General features: G+C 33.9%; 2 pseudogenes; one reads left to right on the forward strand and one right to left on the reverse strand.

The window, feature by feature from the left end:
• The first annotated feature begins 299 nt into the window (after positions 1-299).
• On the forward strand, positions 300-1,546 carry LOC140955544 (germin-like protein subfamily 1 member 11; annotated as a pseudogene).
• A 395-nt stretch (positions 1,547-1,941) lies between these two features.
• Positions 1,942-3,144, reverse strand: LOC118060624 (GDSL esterase/lipase At5g18430-like; annotated as a pseudogene).
• Between the last annotated feature and the right edge of the window lie 1,891 nt (positions 3,145-5,035).

Here is a 5,035-nt window from a genome sequence, read left to right on the forward strand (position 1 = left end):
GGACACGGGCCACCCATATAATTGAAGGATTTAATAAAAGAAATTAATTTGAGTTGGGTTTTAAATTTAATGGAAAAAAATATTGATTTAATAAAATTTGGTTTATGATTTTCAGTACTTTAATTAACCCATCTGATTGGATAAGGTAAAGAATTTAAAAAAAATACTATCTTTTGTTTTAATTATTGTGCCAATACACGTAACCATTCATGTTTGAAATGATAAAACTGTCCCCATCAGCCATCAGCCACCACCATTTTCCACGTGAATCTAGCAAGGGTATTTTTGTTATTTCACACATGTCCATCGGTGATGGCATTTATAAGAAAAATAGAGGTGCTCTCTGTTTCACATAAAGAATTGCAATTAATGGATGATTGTTAATATCTAATAATAATATGTAAGAAGATAAAGACATCCCTCCCAGGGAACAAGAACTGAAAACTGTAGAAGTCTGGGAATGCAAAGCCACGACCAGTAATATGTTTTTTTTAACTCCTAATTAATCAAGTTAAGTACTGAATTAGTTTTGTTCTTGTTAAAAATATTATCTTAACTCAATAATTTAAGTTGTTAGGTAAAGTTTAAAAATATAATTTATATTATTCTATAATATATTTTCTCAAGTGAAAACTTTTTGAGCTTGAAATTTGCATAAACCTACATTATCTTGTACTTAATTTTTATCAAATAAATAAAGATAGTGAGATTCAAACTCGTAATCGTTTAGTTATCAAAACTCTAATACTATGTCAAAAAACTATTTCAATCTAAAAACTTAAATTTTAAATAAAATTTTAAAATATAATTTATATTATTCTCAAACAATTTTGTTTGTTTTTCTAATCAAACGATGAGAAATTCGTAGTTTTAAATTTGATCATACAGGCACGGTTTTATAAGAGTTAAAATGGCCATAAATTAGATCACACTGCCAGGAGCTTTTGCTCTCGTGGCTGTGGCTTTCTCATTTGCTACTCCGCATGCGACTCCCAGCCCCCTCCAAGGCTTTTGCATTGAAATAAATTATGCTAATTGTTAATGGGAAATTATGTAAGAACCCAGAATGATTTTCTCGTATTCAGGACTAAATGTTTCTGAAAATATATACATCAAATCAAATTTGAGTACATATTAATCTCATACTTTTTCTTGGTACGTATAGCTTATGAACCAGATGGTGGCCTGGACTCTCCACAGTATCATCCTAGAGCATTGGAGGTTCTTTTGGTTTTACAAGCTAGGCATTTCATTTTGTGTGCTGGTTTTGTCACATCAAACCCGGATCACCGTCTCTTCACAGAGATTCTAAAACTAGGAGATCTTTTTGTGTAGCAGATGCAATCTCTTTTGCTGCATTAACAAGCCAAGAGCCAGGAGTAAATCCAGTAGCAAATGCAGTTTTTGGAGCCAGTTGGCCTATTTATCCTGAAGTTCTGGCCACCGCTTTACAAATGGACAAAAGGTTTGCGGAGGATCTCCAACTTAAAACTGGGTCAATCCCTCTCCTTGGACCTTCGAATGCAAGCCGTGCTCAACATGTTAAATGCAATGTAACTAGTTGAGTTATCACAACGTAGTTGATCAAAATGTCAGCAGCCATATTTTTTAGAGCAAGTAAAAGAGGAGATATAAATGTTGGTTTTCTCGTTTCTGTAGCGCGTTAGAGCTGCCAGCTTAGAAGCAGTATTACACAAGGTTGAATGAATTCCATAACAATTATAGAAAGACTTGAAATCAGATCACAATTCATTGTTTGCTAATTGTGGAGGTCTACACTGATGAATCAATTTATGTCACTATAAGCAAATAGAATACGGTTACAAATTAATGTCACCAAAAACATGAACTCTGTTAACATGCTGTACAAGCATGTGATGATCTGGGAGATCAATGTTCCCTCATTATTTAATCTTATCAAGGAGAGGTCTTTTTGGCTAATCAAGCCTCAGCCAACAGTTTGAAATTAATTGGGGATACAAATCGTGGTTCACCAGCATAAAGGGTTAGAGCTGCTTGTTTTGAAGCAGTCATTGTAGGATGGAATAAATCCCAGAACAAGTATTCATGGCGATTCAGACAAAGATTTGCATTTGAGATGGGCAGCAACCACTTTCGTTGATTGTTGAATGAAATTCTAAAGCAAGGTCATTCAAACCCTCCAAACAGCCCCCACTTTCATTGAAAGCCTTTTGAGATGGGCAGCAACCAACTGGTGGAACACTAGTAATACCAATCTTCCTTGCTCCAAGCTCAAGGATACTCTGCAAAATCAACAAGGCAGAAGAACAGTTGCTTCAGTATGCTCTTGAACATGGTAGCGTCATGGATCTAACAGGAAGGAAAAGGAGGATCTTACCGTTATTTGTTTTTCGTATTCAAGTCCCAAATTAGCAGAAATGAACTCTTGCTTGGGTACACTACTGTTTGAATAGAAATAACTAAGAAGATCGTTGCTACCAATGCTAATGAAGAACAGTGACCTTGAGAAAAGAATTTCCGTATATGCTGAACCCTTAATAGCTCTATGATTGTCATGGACTGCAGACAGTTGCTCAATCTAGCATTCTTAACACCGCTCAGCGAGCTGGTTAACTGAAAGAGAAGAAGGAAAGAGTATTTTTCTCGAAACTTAAAAGGGCAAGTTACAGGCTATCAGGATAGTTAGGCATTTACCGCAGTTTGCCCAGTTATGTCAAGAATGCCAGACCCTCCAGAGGCAAAATTTAATCCTCGAAAGCGAGGCCGTTTGAGCAATTTTGGATTGCCAGAGAGAGCAAAGAAAGGTAGCGGGCTTCTCTTGAATCCCATTAGACCATGGAAACATCATCGAAAGGCTATGTTACAAATAAAGCACAACGTACTCATCTTTGAAACAAGACAAATCATTGACAAATTCTACACTTGAAGGGTAACAAATCATTAACAATTCTTGTAATAACCTAGAAAATCAGCACTGTTAAAGCCATTACTGAACCTTCCAGTTGGTCTAGAGGAGGGAAAATCAATGCCATTGGGAGGAAAGTCAGCCCTCGCTTTGAATCCTGGCAAGAAATTGTTAGTCCCGACATCAGCTGTCGAATCTCCCAATACAAAAACAGCCGGAACCTCTGCATTTGCAAAGCCAAGACCAACAATGGCCATGCATATATAGGACTTGAAGAAAAGTTTTGCTTTCCATTTGGACTTCCTATTTATTTCCTTTACTATCACATAAACTCCTGACAAATTTTCTAGTATTTATAAGCTATAAAAACTCTACAACAGCATATACAAGTGCAGGAATGTTGGATATTCTCTCACGACAAGAAAGCAAACTTACAAGAACTAGGCATCTCAACAAGGGGATCGTCCCAAAGTATTGTTACTAATGCCGGATTGACCATGTCAAAATTCTGTACTCACTTATTAGCCCTTTCTATGCATTTCAATGCATTTTCCCCTGTCTATTTGCTGCCGTATAAACTAGACAGTCGATGCAATCATAGAAGAAATTTGTTAGATTTTATGTTTAACTGTGATATTTGGTTGGATTTATTTCAATGCTAATTGCGAAAGGAATGACAAGTAACAGTCAATTAGTGATGAGACTGGAAAAATTTTCGGTAGAAAGATTTTCAGTAGAAAGATTAACGTATTTTCATGGGCTGTTAAAACTAGATTCAGAGAATTTAATCAGTTTAGTGATATCTACAAGAAAAATATTTTGAAATTTAAGCTGGTATTATTTTTTTAGATGAAGAGAAAAATAAATATTTTTTAAGCTTATTTAAGTCTTGTACAATACTTATATTTTTTTTATATTTATGTTGTCTAAAAATATAGAGTTTATAGAGATAAATTATGACCGCCCGTTAATCTAGAGAGATAAAGCTATGTTGATATAGATTTTTTTTTAAGATAAATATTTTAAGAAATATTTAAGATATTTATATTAAAATATCTTATAAATATTTAGGACATTTATGGAGGTATGTAAATTATATAAAGCATATGTATAGTTTTTTCATATATCATTAGAGCCTCTAAGTCATGCAAATAAATGTGTTTCAAGAACTTGACCTAGCAAGGGGTAATTACATGAGGAAATGTTATCTTTTATGTGTCATCAAAGCACTCAAGTCCTGATGTCACCTATGGGGCTGTTTGGGATTGCGTTTGAAAAGCGCTTTTCATAAAATTTTGAAATTTTTTTTTTTTTTTTTTAGCTTAGAAGTAATATGTTTTTTGATGTTTTCAAATCATTTTGATGTGCTGATCTCAAAAATGATTTTTAAAAAATAAAAAAATATTATTGGCATGCTTTTCTAAGTGAAAAGCACTTTGAAAAGCAACAGCAACCACACTTCCAAACACCCTCATAGTCGTGGAGCGTAGCCATGAGCATGGTCATATACATAACTATAGGCGTCGCCATGGTTGTAGTCACATGGACATAACTTCTAGCGTAGCCACTTAGGGCATAGCCCAGGCATACACATTGTCTTAGCTAGTGGCATGTTGTTGGTATAGTTGTAGACATAGTTGCTGACATGTCATCGGGGCTCCATTGGTCATGGAAAGAGCTTTTAATAAACATGAATGAATTGATTTCTTGTTCAGTTTCTCACAAGTGACATAAAACGATGAGGCTAGAGAAATCCTAAGTAGAATAATTAGGGGCACTTTTCATAGACTTGGTGGGTTAGGCAACACCTGATAAAAATAACATTTTAAAGCTTAAATCAGTATATTGTTTGTTCAGGTAACGGAAAAAATAAATATTCTTTAAGTTTAAATATTTCTTAAACCTTATTTAAGTCTTATATAATACTTGTGTTGTTTTTATTTTTATATTGATTGAAGAGTTAGAATCTAGAGAGAGGAGCCATGGTTGCCGACCTTTAATCTAGAGAAATAAAACACTGTTTATATAGAATTTTTAGAAATAAATATCTTATAAATATATAGGATATTTATAGAAATGTATACATTGTATAAAATATCTATATAGTTATTTCATATATCATCAATTGGCTGAACAAAATTTGAATGC

The sequence above is a fragment of the Populus alba genome, chromosome 4 (genome assembly GCF_005239225.2).
Source record: "Populus alba chromosome 4, ASM523922v2, whole genome shotgun sequence".
NCBI classification, from domain to species: domain Eukaryota; kingdom Viridiplantae; phylum Streptophyta; class Magnoliopsida; order Malpighiales; family Salicaceae; genus Populus; species Populus alba.